Source organism: Microtus oregoni, unplaced genomic scaffold (assembly GCF_018167655.1).
Source record: "Microtus oregoni isolate MIOR12 unplaced genomic scaffold, Mior012 000014F_ref0000157, whole genome shotgun sequence".
Lineage (NCBI taxonomy): Eukaryota > Metazoa > Chordata > Mammalia > Rodentia > Cricetidae > Microtus > Microtus oregoni.
Genome location: NW_024543073.1, coordinates 11,933,461 through 11,949,620, shown reverse-complemented (window position 1 = coordinate 11,949,620; position 16,160 = coordinate 11,933,461). Strand labels below are relative to the sequence as shown.

Below are 16,160 nucleotides of genomic sequence, written 5' to 3'. Positions count from 1 at the left end.
CTACTACTGGTACACACTAAGTGACCATATCTAAGTATGTCTCCTATCTTGACTCTTCTCTTGCTTCCTGGGATTTTATAAAACACAAGATATCCTGCTCTCATTATACAAGAAAACAACTATTTTCTTCTCTCAAGCCTACTGCTCTGCTTTTCTTTTACAGCTCAAATACTATTCCTAGAACTCACTAATTGTTTTTATTGGATGAAACTTAATACATCCAAGAACTTTTATTATACAAATATAGTTAAATTTATTTGCAGAAACCGTGCTTCAAAATGTAAGTCTTTGATTTGCAGCTATTGTATAAGAAACTGTATAAGACTAAATAAGACTGCTGCTTTTATATCCATAAATCTAGACATATAAAACAAAATCTCCCAAACAGCATCAAATGTGCAAGTGATTTAAGGAACAAGGAACAAAAGGAGGTTTTCACTGGTAGACTTTTAAAACCAATGGTTATACCTGTCCAGGCTACTTACACTTCTAGGACCACTGGCAGTCATCTTACTTTTGGTTCCTGCATTTTAACCTGTTGTCAAGCTTGTATCTTCTAGAGCTAAGAGTTACAGTTCGGGTGATGCTTAGACAAGGCTTCATTCCCAGCTGGAGGAAGTTCCCATCTCAACAGCCTTCTGGACCGGGCAACAAAGACATATCTACCAAGACTGCTACTGCTTCTTAAAAACACACGGGCATATCTGTATGCACAAATTTGCTTATTTCTAAGGAAATGGCTAGTTTCTTAAAAAAAATTGTTCATATATTTGTAAACTGTTGGGAGCCTTCATCTATCAAAATAAATGCCCAGGTGATATACATGCCTAGGTGACATAGCACATGCCTAATCCTAGTACTCAGGAAGAGTCAGATCTCTGTGAGTTCAATGTTTGAAGTCAGTTTGAAGTCTACATAGTGAGTTCCAGATCAGTCACAGCTACAGTGTACAATACCCTTGTCTCAAAAAACCAAAATAAAGCAAATATTTTTTCACTAAAATGTCATTTGAGCTTACTGAAAAATAACAATTTTTTCCATGCAAATAAATTTCAATCACCAACTATATTTCAATTTAGCAGACTTCAGGTTCTATGCGATGAGTACTGCTAATAGCTTAAAGAATGATTCTACTGCATGTACTGGCTTTGTGGGAGCCTAATCTGTTTGGATGCTCACCTTCCTAGACCTGGATGGAGGGAAGAGGACCTTGGACTTCCCACAGGGCAGGGAACCCTGACTGCTCTTTGGACAGGAGAAGGGGGACGGGGCGTGGGGGAGGGAGAGGGAAATGGGAGAAGGTGGAAATTTTTAGTAATAATAAAAGAAGTCTCAATGGAAGAGAAAGCAGCATAACCATTGAAAGACATCGGACCTTCTCAGGCAGAACATCTCTTGTAGGAAGCTCTTCAAGCATTAAAGGGGCTTTTTAAAGAAACTGAAAAATTGCCAGGCTATCAGTTTTCTTCCTCAAATAACTAAAATAAACTTACTAAGGCTAACTTGCAAAAAAAAAAAGACAATTTATTACTGCTCTTAAGAATCCCCACTATTCAGCACACTAATGTTAAGTGGGTTGAGTGTTCTAGACTAAAAGAGGTGGACACAGAAAGAGGGCATAAGTAAAATCAATGACGTATACAATATTCAGTGACTTTGTGGCTAAACAACAGTTTTAGTCCTTCATTTTCCTACTCTTGAATCATCACATAATGACTAGAGTTGCAAAAATCATCTTAGTACCAGAAGTCAATGAATAAAAGAATTAAAGTCTGTTCATAAATAAGTCTTATCAAATATCAAGTAGAAAGACAAAATGAGCTGAGTAGCTAAACCAATACCATTTCTAGATTTCTCAGTATGTCCTGAAACTAATCTATTTGCTTAAACAACTGTCAGACACCAAATGCAGCAAAAGATGATTAAGTAACACAATCTAAATCCCCAACACTGCATGTTTTCTTTCATCTACAGAATCTAGAATTAAAAAACCCACAAAAGTACAGAGGTAAGTCAAGCATGATGATTTAAACCTGTAATCCCCAAATTCAGAAGGAAGAAAGATGAATCCCAAATTCAATTCCATCCTGGTCTACATAGCAAGTTCCAGGTCGTCAGCTATAACCACAGAACAAAACATTCTCAAATAAATAAAGCGGGGTGGGGGGAATGGCTTTATGGGTATAAGACTTTGCAGCAAGAGCCTGATTAGGAGTTCAGAGCCCTAGAATCCACATAAAGAACATGCAGCAGCACACGCAACTATACTATTCTCACCATGGGGGAGATGGGAGACAGAAGTGGAATATTCCCAGAAGCTCCCCACCCCAGCTAGTCTGCATAAGCAGCCACAAGGAGACCCTATTTTCAAACAAGGCAGAAAGACAAGGAGGACCAACACACAAGGTTGTCCTCTGATCTCTGCCATGTGCACACAACCACACACACACACACACACAAGAAGGGAGGCTATGTAAGAACAGGAAGATGACCAGAGAGAGTAGGAAGTAGGACCAAAGGATCAATGAAGAATACAATCAAAAAAATTTTAATGCAAATAAAAAAAAAGACCAACAGAAGATATCCATAGTATGTTCTCTAATTTTACAATTGCTCTAATCAAATAAAGCTATTTAATCTCTGTGCAAATGGTTTAGGTATGAATTATTTAACCTTCATATATTGCATGCACTGACATACAATACCTTTATGTATAAGCTAACCAACTGGGTTGGGCAGTGTGGCACATACTTTAAAACAGTCAGGAGGCAGGTGCAGGCAGATCTCTATGAGTTTTGAGGGCAGCCTGGTCTACAAAGGGAGTTCCAGGACAAACTACAAAAAGCTACAGAGAAACCCTGTCTTGAAAAACAGACAAACAAAAAAAGATAGTCACTAAATCTTATCATTCAGTGTTTGTCCAGATGTGGCAGTATAAGCTGGTAGAATGGAGCTTGCTGTAACCTAAAATGGCAAAGATCACATCGGTCCTTGGATATAAGAGAGATGAGGTATCTGTATTTAAAAAGTTGGGCCTAAAGTACCTTAGAGATACACAAATATGACCCAAAGCTGATAACCAGATATAGGCATTCAGGGATATAAGGAAAAGACTCATGCTAAAGATATAAATTTGTAAGACATTTACTTATAGTTATTCCTTAAAACAGCAAAAAATGAGATGAGATCATCAGGAGTATGAGGATAGACAGAAAAGAGGGTCAATAACTGAGTTCCACAACACTGTAATACTATACAGGTCAAGAAAAAGAACCAGCCAAGGACTCTGAAGTATGGTCAACTCAGGTAGGACAACACTGCATTCCAGGGATGGTGTGGGACAAATGTCTATATTCTGTCAATTATATTTTAAATAAATGCTGATTGGCTAGTAGCCAGGCAGGAAGTATAGGCGGGACAACCAGACAGGAAGTAGAGGGGGGTGAATGAGAACAAAATTCTGGGAAGAAGGAAGCTCTTTCAGCAGTTGTGACCGTGCCACAGAAGAAGCAAGATGTGACTGCCTCACTGAAAATGGTACCAAGCCATGTGGCTAACAGAGACAAGAATAATGGGTTAATATAAGTTATAAGAGTTAATAAGAAGCCTGAGCTAAGGGCCAATCAGTTTATAACTAATGTAGACCTCTGTGCGATTTTCTTTGGGACTTAATGATTGCAGGACCCGGGTAGGGCAGAAACCCTGACAACACAGGCAAAAGTGTGATCGCGTAAAAACAAAATGAAAAATGTTTCAAGGTAGATGGAATAACAAAATCTGTCAAAAACAACAATCTCTGAGTATCTCAACAAAAACACTTTTACTGGAAAAAATAAATGTTGGGGAGGCATTTAAGAAAGAAGAGAAGGTGGTAGCCCTAGTTCAGGGGTAGAGCATCTGCTAGCCCGCACAAAGCCCTATGTTCAATGACCAACACCAAAGAAGAAGAAAGGGGGCAAAACTGGAAATTCAAAACATAGCCAGGCAGTTTTACTTAAAACAGGATTATTTAAAAAAAAAAAAGCCAGTTAGCAAAACAGAATATGAATCAAAAGATACACAGTGAGTTGGAGGCAAAGAAGAAAAATCTAGTTAAAGAACATAAATTAGTGGTACAAAGCAATGAGTGTCATTTTCAAATATATACATGCTCTGGACAAGAGAAGCCAATTATAAACTTTTTTTAAGAAAGAAAAAGACCTTTTTGATTTATTTTTTATTAAGTATATGCAGTGTATGCCTGAGTAAGTTTATGTGTGCCATGTACATGCAGATGCCCATGGATGCAAGAGAGGGTTGGATCCCCCAAGAACTGGAGTCATATGTGCTTGTGAGTTGCCCCATGTGTGTGCTATAAACAGAACCCAGTCCTCTGCAAAAGCACTTTTAATTAATTTTTTATTTTAATTATTGAGCCACCTCTCCAACCCATTATAAACTTTATAAATAGGATATGGATAGCCATCCATATATTGCACTAGCAAAACCTCTGCCATTAAAAGTTACTAAAGAAAAAGAGGAGGGGGGAAATCACAACAAAATAAACCCTTGGCGAAACCTTGTAACTAGCTAGCTAAAATTCACCCAGAGTGGGAAATGCATATTGCTCAAAGACAGAGCTTGCTTTGCATTCATGAGGCCCTGGGCTCAATCTCCAGGTCCTCTGGAAGAATGGCTAGTGCTCTTACCCCACTAAGCCATCCTTCTAGTCCTAAGTCCATTAATTTTTTTCTGGCTCTACTTTTTGTACCTGTGATTTACATTTTTTGTTTTTTAGGTTTTTCTTGATATTAGTAACCAATGCTCTTTTGTATCTTCCTATAGCCTAATTAGAAGTCAAAATCTCCATATAGATTTTTAGTACAAATGAAACAGTTCAATTTACAGAAAAAAATACTCTAATGGGAGAAATACTATCTGGCTTACTCTGACAAGAAGAAGAATCTGTGGAATTCTCCACCTCAATTTAGGAGGATTGATATTCTTTAAGGCACAAAAGACCTTCCAATTACTTTCCAAAGTCTTTCATTCTACAATTACAATACTGACTATCTCAAAGCAAATTAGCTACTAAAAGGTTGTGACAGAGCATTCTACAAGCCTAAAGCATAAATAGGAGTAAACAGCTCAAACTTGGGGAGGAGAAAGAGTACACCTGCTCCTATCAAAGCTGACTGAGTTCTCAGCATCCAGTTGACAACAGAGAGACATTTTATTCAATGTTATCGCAAATGTGTATTCACAAAGTAAATGCTTTACCATGGGAAAGATGTTTAATCATGGCCTTCTCCTACAGTCTTGACATGAGCTTATTCTCCATAAATAAGAATCCTGCAGCAGGATTCTTTATGTAAATGCCTTCAATTTTCTTTACTTTCTAGTGTTTAAATCTATGCCAAAGTGATGTAGGATTCCCCTCTGTATGCTGTAAATATGACTGGTTAATAAAGAAACTGGCTTGAGCCTATGGCAGTGTGGAGCAGAGGTAGGCGGGGAAGACAGAACTGAATACTGGGAGAAAGAACAGCAGAGTAGAGAGAAGTCATGGAGCCATTGCCAGAGACAGATGTCCTGAAACTCTGCTGGTAGGCCATGACCTCGTGGTGATGCACAAATTAATGGAGATGGGTTAAGATGTAAGAGTTAGCAAATAAGAAGCCAGAGCTAATGGGCCAAGCAGTGATTTAAATAATATGATTTCTGTGTGTTTAGGTTCTAGGTGGCAGGGACAAACAAGTGGCCTCCTCCCAACACCAAGGTAATTCTTAATCTTCTTTGTTCCTGTTAGTAACCTGTAAGAACTGTTTTCACTTCTAAGATTCATCAAACATGATTTAGGAAGAGTCAATGAGAATAAAACCAAATGACTATATTAAAATCATGAGCAATGTTAAGACTATCATCCCAGCGATAACTGGAAGTACTTTTAAAGAGAGCCAGGAGAATTAGCTCAGGTGCAGATCTTAGGCTCAGCATTCATAAGACCTTGGATTATGGATTTGTGCTTCAGTACCATATTTAAATTAACAGATTAAATTGTAATTGACAAAAAGAGTTTGATCATATGCAACATAAACAAGACATATTTTCCCTTCCATCTTAAAAAAGAATCTCTTTCAAAAACAACTCTGGCCGGGCGGTGGTGGTGCACGCCTTTAATCCCAGCACTCGGGAGGCAGAGGCAGGCGGATCTCTGTGAGTTGGAGGCCAGCCTGGTCTACAAGAGCTAGTTCCAGGACAGGAACCAAAAGCTACGGAGAAACCCTGTCTCGAAAAATCAAAAACAAAACAAAAAAAAAAACAAACAAACAAAAAAAAAAACAACTCTGTTACGTTATCTTCAGACCTTTATCCTGCTCCTCTTTACAACAAAATCCCTCAAGGAGTTGTCTACATTTACTATCTTCATTTACTCTTTCTATCATACTTTTTTTAAAAATTTTATTTTTTTTAAAAGGATATGTGCATGTACGTATGTATATGTGCCATGTGTGTCTGCATGCCTGCAGAGGCCAGAGAGGCCCAAAGAGGGTATCAGATTTCCTGTAGCCTGAATTACAGGCAGCTGTGAGACATTCAATGTGGGTGCTAGGAACTGAACTTGCATCCTTTAGAACAGCAGTAAGCACTCTGCCATTGAGCCATCTCCCCACTCTCTAGTCCCCAGTTGTTTGTTTTTGTTTTTCCCAAGACAAGGCTTCTCTGTGTAACAGTCTTAGCAGTCCTGGAACTAACTCTTGTAGATCAGGCTGGCCTCAAACTCACAGATATCATCCACCTGTCTCTGGTTCCTGAGTGCTAGAATTATTTTTTTTTATTATTTTTTTTATTTTTTATTTTTTTTTTTTTTTGGTTTTTCGAGTCAGGGTTTCTCTGTGGTTTTGGAGCCTGTCCTGGAACTAGCTCTTGTAGACCAGGCTGGTCTCGAACTCACAGAGATCCGCCTGCCTCTGCCTCCCGAGTGCTGGGATTAAAGGCGTGCGCCACCACCGCCCCGCATCTGAGTGCTAGAATTAAAGGTGTGCACCACTGCCACTCAATTGTTCTTAATCCAACCTCAATCACATTTTGTCTTATCATTTCTATTAAAACTATCCACACATCCTAGTTCTGTTACTACACCTGAGAATGCCAAAGTCTCCTTTGCTTGTTGACTGATCCTCTTTAAAATCAACCTCTTAACACATAACACAAATCTCATTTCTCTTTTACATATACTCAAACCTGGCCAGAAAATAGCTCAATTTCAAGGTTTGGATTATTTATTTTCTAAATACTAAGTTGTAACATTATCGGAGCCTGCTTGTTGGGGTTTTCTGTCCTGCCTGGTACCCCACAGCCAGCAAGCCCCAAAGAAAATCACACAGAGATCTCTATAAGTTATAAAGCTGATTGGCTCATTTGGTCAGGCTACTTATTAACTTTGTAGCTTATATTAACCCATTATTCTGTTCTATGTTAGCCATGTGGCTCAGTACCTTTTTCAGTGAGCAGATCACATCCTGCCACTTTGGTGGTCTGGGCAGGAGTGGGAGAAATCAACTTCCTCCTTCCCAGAATTCTCCTGTTCTCATTGTATCATTTCTACTTCCTGTCTGGTTTTACCACCTGTACTACCAGCCTGGCCAATCAGCGTTTATTTAAAACATGATTGACATAATACAGACAATTCTCCCATACCACTAAGTACTCATGAAGCTATGAAAATTTTGTAGGTTGTTTTTGTTGTTGTTGTTGTTGTTTTTGCTTTTCAAGATAGGGTTTCTCTGTAGCTTTTGGGGGGGGGCTGTTCTGATATTAGTTCTTGTAGACCAGGCTGGCCTAGAACTCAGAGATCTGCCTGCCTCTGCTTTTCTGAGTGCTGGGATTAAAGGCCTGCACCACCACCAACCAGTTTTTTTTTTTTAGGTTTTAACTCTAATGAAATTATAAATGTTTGGAGACAGATATGTTTAACACGACTTAACAATAATTCAGTGTTGCCACATCAGAATATCATATTACTCCATTAATATGCACAACTGTAAGTTTTTGTGTACCAGTCAAAAGTAATTTAATTGAAAAATAACCTAATAAATACAAGTGAATGCTGTCTTTGTTTGGGTTCCAACTTGTTCTTCAAATTGGCTAAAACTAGAACATGTAAAGATTGGTGTTTGAGAAGTCAGTTGGCAGAGCAAGAAAAGGCAGGAATAGAGTAAATCCCAATACAAGGAATCATATATTATCAAAGTCTTCCATATGATGGAACAGGGGCTTGTTCCCCTTAAACCTGCATAGAAAAACACAAGGCTACTCTGAACTCTCTATCTATAGAATGAGAAGCTTTTATCTACTGCTCTTCTCAGTGGGGGGAGACAGGAGCAGAACTGCTTCTATGGACTTTAACTCTTCCTTACTATCACCTCCTTGCTTTCTAATCCAGGCTTCCCACAGCAAAGTCACTGAGGCCAAAAAAAAAAAAAAAAAAAAAAAAGAAAAAAAGCCTGTTTGAGACAGGAAGTCCAGCCTCAGGTAAGCTTGATTTCTCATAGTATCAATTCCCATGACTGAGTCAAGGGGGAACTAAGAGAATATAATGCAGTCCACGAGCAATGACAGTTGCACTAAAGTGAGTCCTTTTCTAAACTCAAACTTGCACATTTAACTCTCCACCCAACAGCCCCATTTAATAAGGGCACTAAAATGATTAAGAGAAAGAATACTAGGCACAGGCTCAGGTACTTGGGAAACAGAAGCAGGAAGAACCCAAGTTCAAGACCAGCCTGGGCTACAAAACAAGTACGGGATCAAGATGTAAGTTAGCAGTACTGTCTAAAGCAAAAATTTTAAAAAGATCCAGAAACCTAGCTTAGAGCACCTGCCTAAAATGTGTGAAGCCCTACATTCAATTCCCAGTGCTGCTGGAAAGAGAAAAGAATGAAAGAGAGAAGGGAATGAAAGAGGAGGAAAGAGGGGAGAAAAGAATAAACTAGATGAATGGTTCCCAGATCCATTGTAGAACTACATAGCAGCAACACTGTGGCCGACTAGAGAAGCTAATCAACCATCTTCTCTCTCCATAACATGTGAAGAACAAAGGACAGCTCCTGTGGAAGAAACTGCACAGAATCAGAACACTCTCACTGAAGAAAAATATAAGACAAGATGCACCTGAATTTCTGAATACTTTCTAATTCTTAGTTCTAATTCCTTCCTAAAACTAACTGCTTTCTAGACCTTGAGTGCTCACAAGACCAACTATGTCCTTCATATAATCCCATTTTTTCTAGTTTCTGCTTATTTGATAAAAAGGGGGGGTCAGTTACATTGATAGCTTTATACCCAAGATTTTGAATTTAAAATTGGAAAAAAATTTCAAATACATGAAAAATTTAATATAAAAAGCATCAATTACTTTTTAAACCACTGTCTCTATTCTTCCATCCACACTGAAAGACTCAACACCCTTAGCTCTGTACCAGAACCCATGTAAATGCCAAGTGGGTGTAGTAGCCTGCTTTTAATTTCAAGAAAGTACAAACAGGAGATCCCTGGAGCAAGCTGGCTATTTAGCCAAGCCTTATTGTTCAGCTCAATGAATAAGGTGGGAAATGATCATGTTAAACCTAAAGATGTCCTATATGTGTCTATGAACCTATATGCATCAACATACATATGAATGCAAATACATCACACATTCCACACAAATAAGCAAAACAATCAGTAAAGGAGTTAGAGCTCTGGCCCAGCAGTTTAAGAGTGCCTGCTGTACAATCATGAGAACCAGAGCTTAGACCCTCTCACATAGGTATCAAGCTGGGTGTTCCCTGAACGCCAGTAACACCAGCTCTTGGAGTGAAGAACAAAGACAGAAGAACTATTGTGGCTTTTGGACTTCCATTTTAGTCAAGAAAACATGAGCTCCAGTTCAGGGGAAAACCCTGCTTCAAATTAACAGGCAGAGAGTGACAGAACATTAAATGTGTAAAAATTTCTCAGAAAATTAGGAACCAATCTACCTCAAGACCCAGCAATACCATTCTTGGGCATATACCCAAGGTATGCTCAATCATATCACAAGGACATTTGTTCAACTATATTCATAGCAGCATTTTTCATAATAACCAGAACCTGGAAACAACTTAAGATGCCCCTCAACTGAAGAATAGGTAAGAAAAATGTGGTACATTTACACAAGGGAGTACTACTTAGTGGTTAAAAAAAATGACATGGGGGCTGGAGAGATGGCTCAGAGGTTAAGAGCATTGCCTGCTCTTCCAAAGGTCCTGAGTTCAATTCCCAGCAACCACATGGTGGCTCACAACCATCTGTAATGGGGTCTGGTGCCCTCTTCTGGCCTGCAGGCATACACACAGATAGAATATTGAATACATAATAAATAAATAAATAAAAAAAATTAAAAAAAAATGACACCTTAAAATTTGCAAGCAAATGCACAGAACTAGAAAAAAACTTACTGAGTGAGGTAACGCAGACCCAGAAAGACAAATATGTATATGTATATATTCACTCATAAATGTCCCTTAAATATAAAACAAAGAATAACCAGCCTACCACAACCCCAGAGAACCTAGACAAAGAAGATCCTAAGAGAGAAATACATGGATCCGCCTACAAAGGAGAAAAAGACAAGATTTCCTAAATAAATTATTATCGTGGGGGACAGGAGGAGGAGGGAAGTGTGAAAGGGGAAAGGAAGGAAGGGGAGTGGGTAAAAATGTATAGCTCAATTAAAAACAATAAATTATAAAAAAAATAAGATGGAGAACTGCTGTGGGACAATGATCGTACACCCTTTAAATATTTATCAACTGTATTGCTTTAATAAAACACTGATTGGCCAGTAGCCAGGCAGGAAGTATAGGCAGTGCAATCAGGCAGGAAGTAGAGGCAGGGCAAGGAGAACAGAATTCTGAGAAGAGAAAAGACTCAGTCTAAGGTCATTACCCAGACACAGAGGAAGCAGGGTAAGAATACTGATAAAAGGTACCAAGGCGTGTGGCTGACACAGACAAGAACTGTGGGTAATGTAGGGTGTAAGAGTTAATAAAAAGTCAGAGCAAATAGGCCAACCAGTTTATGATTAATGTAGACCTCTGTGTATTTCTTTGGGACTGAACAACTGCAGGACCGGACAGGACAGAAACCTCTGTCAACAGAGAACAATAGAGGAAGATATCTAAACCAAAGTTTGCTTTCACATGTGCATAACAGGGTACACACCTGGACACACACATACACCACATGCATGCTTACAAACACAAAAAGAACTGTTTTAGGCTGTCCTTTACTGAATCACAATAATTTTAGTATTAATCCGAAGGATTCTATTTTTACAGTCTTCTAAAACGGGCTCTTTAACGTCCCCCCACAACCCAGAGTGTGTAGTAAATCCAACAGCACACCAGCGGAGGCAGAGAATAACTTTCAGAGCTGGTTCTCTCTTTATCATGGACTCCAAAAAATCAAACTCGGGTCATCAAGCTCCCATAGCAAGGGCTTCTATCTGCTGAACCATCTTACTGGCCCTGAAATAGTTTTTTATGTGCACTGACTGTCATTACTAAAAAACTTTATTAACTTAGTAGTATTAACATAGGAATCTCAGAAGTGGGAAGCAATTGAGTACATGGAAGTTGCCATCACGTCTACAGTTTAATCAAAAGCTTTAAAAATATTTTTGCATGAAACTCTTATTTTAAAAAAAGAAACATGTTATTTTACAGGTGAATATTGTTTATGTTAAACTGTATTTACAAACAACAAAATTTCAAAGCAGATATATTTGATTTTATTTATAAATGATTTGCATTTTTTGGTGAAACTTTTTCAAAAAAGATAAAAGTAGTAATGTGGCAAATAAGAGATCTCTTATGATTCAAGTCATTTTGCCAATTCAGTATTGTTTATCTTCTGAATATCAGTATGAATTGTTTTTGAAGAAAATTATAGAATTCGACAAAAATTACTAAAATAGAGATTAAGAATACAGTCAGGAGTACAGCACTCACCTGGAATGCACGAGCCCCTAGTTAAATCAGCTAATATAAACTCTTAAAATGGGGGAAATGACTTATAGTATTAAAACTAAAACTATGAATATGAAACGCCTGCATTTATAAAATGCTTCCATATAAATATACCTTCATGCATTATGCCACATTAAAGTTACGGAAGCCTAAGCAGAATCAAAGTAAGCAAGTGTACAGCTTCCTCTGCCATACTGCTTCAGTTCTAACATTTGCTTCAAGTTGTCCACAGACTGTCCATAATAGAAACACACAAATACATCTGTAAACTGTATTTTAAACTCTGAAGCTTTACAGATGAACATGACATTTTTTCTAGTAGTTTAATTTCTCCATTCTTCCAGTAAGATTCTCCAAGTAGTAATTAACTCAGAAACAAGATTTATGCTCTAATCAAACAAATTTTATATAAAATAGTGAGAAGTCACTGATTTTTCATTCAAATGGAAAAATCAGTTGAGTTTCTTCAATATCATTTTTATATATTATGCATTTACAAAATAACTGTTCTTCCAACCACATGACTTTATTATTTTTTAAAGATTTATTTATTTATAATGTATACAATGTTCTGCCTGCACATATGCCTGCAGGCCAGAAGAGGACACTAGATCTCATTACAGATGGTTGTGAGCCATCGTGTGGTTGCTGGGAATTGAACTCAGGAACTCTGGAAGAGAAGCCAGGGCTCTTAACCTTTGAGGCACCTCTCCAGTCCCCCCACATGACTTTAAAACTCAGACATCACCATTCATCTGCATTACCTCTCCTGATACCAAATTGGCTGGTTGTTCTCAATGTTGACATGTACCCCTTGGCTCAGAGGATAAGGAGAAATTGCTGCCCTGAAGATTTTAGCTCTCAGCACTGCCATCTGGTGGCTCTGTGGGCACCTGCACTCACGTGTGCACACACCTCTACACCAGTGCTTCTCGATCCTTTGGGATCAAATGACCCTTTCATAGGAGTCACCTAAGACCATCAGATATTTACATGTCAGTTCAGAACAGTAGGAAAATAACAATTACTAAGTAGCAATGAAAATAATTTTGTGGTGGAGGGGCATCACCACAACATGCAGAACTGTATTAAAGGGTTGCAGCATTAGCAAAATTGAGAACCACTGCTCTACACAGACAGACACACACACAAAAATTTCTTAAATTTTAAAGTGCCCTCCCAGCAGAGATACCTAAAACTCATCTTCACACATTCTCTAACGCAAATGGAAAAGAACAATTCCTTACAGAATAAGGAACTAACACAGCAAACACCACATCTGAAAGTGGTTCTCACAGATATGATAGTAAATGGAATAGTCAGAGGCCTGACTAATTGATGTCCTGTAATGAAGGAGTCAATACAATGGTCATATTTGGAGTGGGTAGATTGTTTTGCTTTTTGCACAATATTTTAATAAGCTGTAAATATCCAGTAAATTAAGAGATGAAGATTTGTTTTGTTTTAAAATTTTAATTTATCAAAATTTTTGTCACCAAATCTTATAAACAGCCATGTCTACCTGTAGTTTGACAATACAACATACCTGTGTCAGTCTACAAGTACATTGCCTGAAACACCTGATTGATCTAATAAAGAGCTAAACAGCCAATAGCTAGGCAGGACAGAGAAAAAGGTGGTGCTACCAGGCAGAAAAAATAAACAGAAAAACACAGAGAGGAAGAGCAAGAGAAAAGGAAGGAGAGGGAGATTCCAGGCACCAGGCACACAGCTGGCAACGAAGCAAGAACTAAAGAAAGGTATACAGAAATAGAGAAAGATAAAAACCCAGAGTGAAAAGGTAGATGGGATAATTTAAGCAAAGAAAAGCTGTCTAGAAACAAGCCAAACTAAGACTAGGCAGTAGCAGACCCCCTCCCCCCCCCCCACACACACACAAAGAAGAAAGAGCCAAAAGAGAAAAGAATGGAAAAAAAAAAAAGAACAACAAAGGCTGGCCTCCAGTTCACAGAGATCCTCCTGCCTCCCGAGCGCTGGGATAAAAGGCTTATGCCAGCATTGCCTAGCTGAACTCAAAGTTCTTAGTTATGACTGTACATTAGAATCCAATGCCTAAGCCATCACCTAAACAAATTAGATCAGAATCTCTGGCAAGCAGGACCTAGACATGTACATATTTTTGTTTCATTTTTTAAAATTCTTATTATATTCATTTATTTATTGGTGGAAGAAGACATGCCATGACACACATAAACTCATGTTGCCAGGCTTGGTGGCAAATGTCTTTATCTACCGAGTCATTTCACCTTCCTTTTTTGGGGGGCAAAATGTCTATACAATGAAATGAACACATTTTAAATGTATATACAATTATACTGGGGTTTCAGGACATTTTCATTACCCAAAACCTTTCCATAAATCCTCTATCCAGTTAACATCCCTACTATCCAGAGGCAATCACTCTTTACATCTAATGTTAGAGCAGAAGTCTACCATTTCGTAGTAAATAGAATCATACAATATTATACTCTTGTGTCTGGCTTCTTTCATTAAACAATGTTTTTGAAATTCATCTATGTTTAGTCAATAATTCGCTCTATTTAACTGCAGAGTGACATCTCCTTCAATTTGTTTATCTATCTTTTAATTAAATATTTGAATTCAGTCACTTAGGAACTATATAAGCTGCTCCCAACATATTTTAAATGCATGTTTTCAGTTCTCTTGGGCAGACGGGAGTGGAACTGCTTACTTCAGGTATTTTAAATTTCAGAAGGAGTGGGCATCAAAATTTTCAAATTCTCTACAGAATACTAATATGCACCTTTAAAATACTTAATGACAGCTGGCAGGTGGTGGCCCATGCCTTTTATCCCAGCACTTGGGAGGCAGATGGATCTCTAGGATCTCTGAGCTCAAGGCTAGCCTGGTCTACAGAGTAAGTTCCAGACAAGAAGGGCTACACAGACAAACTGTGTCTAGACACCCCACCCCACCCCCAAAAAACTTAATGACATTTTCTAAATGTGATCATAGAAAAGTATATGGTTGCAACAATAATACTGCTATCTACTCTATGTTCTAGTTAGGAGAACAGGTCACTTCCCCCACCCTTAACCTTCTAAGTGGTTTGGAAGATTAAATTACCTATGATTTTCATTTCAAATAAAGTATCTTAGTCAATTTTCCATCACAACCAAATGTCTAATATTGGTACTTTTTAATGAAAAATAATTTACTTAGCTCAAAGGTAGGACTTCCTGATATGTGTGTCCGTGTGTGAGAGAGAGACAAACAAAGATAGAAGAGACCCACTATGTAGTTGAGAAGCAGACAAAGGCAGAAATTCTCACTACATAGTCTAGATAGTCGTTAATTTGCAATCTTCCTGTCTCGGCCTCTTGGATGTTGAGAGTAGAGGAATAAACTATCACTACATATGGCTCAGTGCTTAGAGTTTTCAACGCTGAAATCCAAGTGATAGGATAAAGTAAGTAGAAAAGATATAAATAAATAGATTCACAAATCCAAATTTCATCTATGGTGAAATGTCATCCAAAATTTTAACACAGGAGAAGTATCACAAGGCATGAAACAGCGTACGTAGATCACACAGTTATGATGAAATCTCCATTTTCTGGGCTGGAAAGGGGTTCAGCAGATAAAGGTACTTGAGGCCAATGCTGATGATGAACTGAGTTCAATCCCCAGAACCAGCATGGTCAAAGCAGAGAACACAACTCCCACTGATTGTCCTTTGACCTTCACATACACTCATTAGTACACAAACACACATAAAAAAGATACAATCACACACATACATGAAAAACAATAAAAATACTTAACTAGACAGTCAATGTAGTATAACCCTGCAGCAATGATCTGCGTTAGATTTCCAGAACCCACATAAAAAGCCAGACATGGTAGCACATGCTTATGTTCTCAGCCATAGGGAAGCAGATGGGGGCCATGGAGCTTATGGCCAGCCAGTTTAGCCATATCAAAGAGCCACAGGTCCCAGTAAGAGACCTTGTTTCAGCAAACTGAAGGAAAGCTTGGACATGAACAGCCTATTTCAAAAGAACCAAAACAAAACACAACACAATACCTCAAGACTCGGTAACATACAGATCAAACAAATTTTAAAAGTTTAAACTAACTACATTT

The 16,160-nt window shown here is 38.2% G+C and overlaps 1 protein-coding gene across 6 annotated transcripts in view; it reads right to left on the bottom strand.

The window, feature by feature from the left end:
- Erbin (erbb2 interacting protein) overlaps positions 1 to 16,160 on the bottom strand; it is a 108,902-nt gene that overhangs the window by 77,581 nt on the left and 15,161 nt on the right. The window lies entirely within an intron of this gene.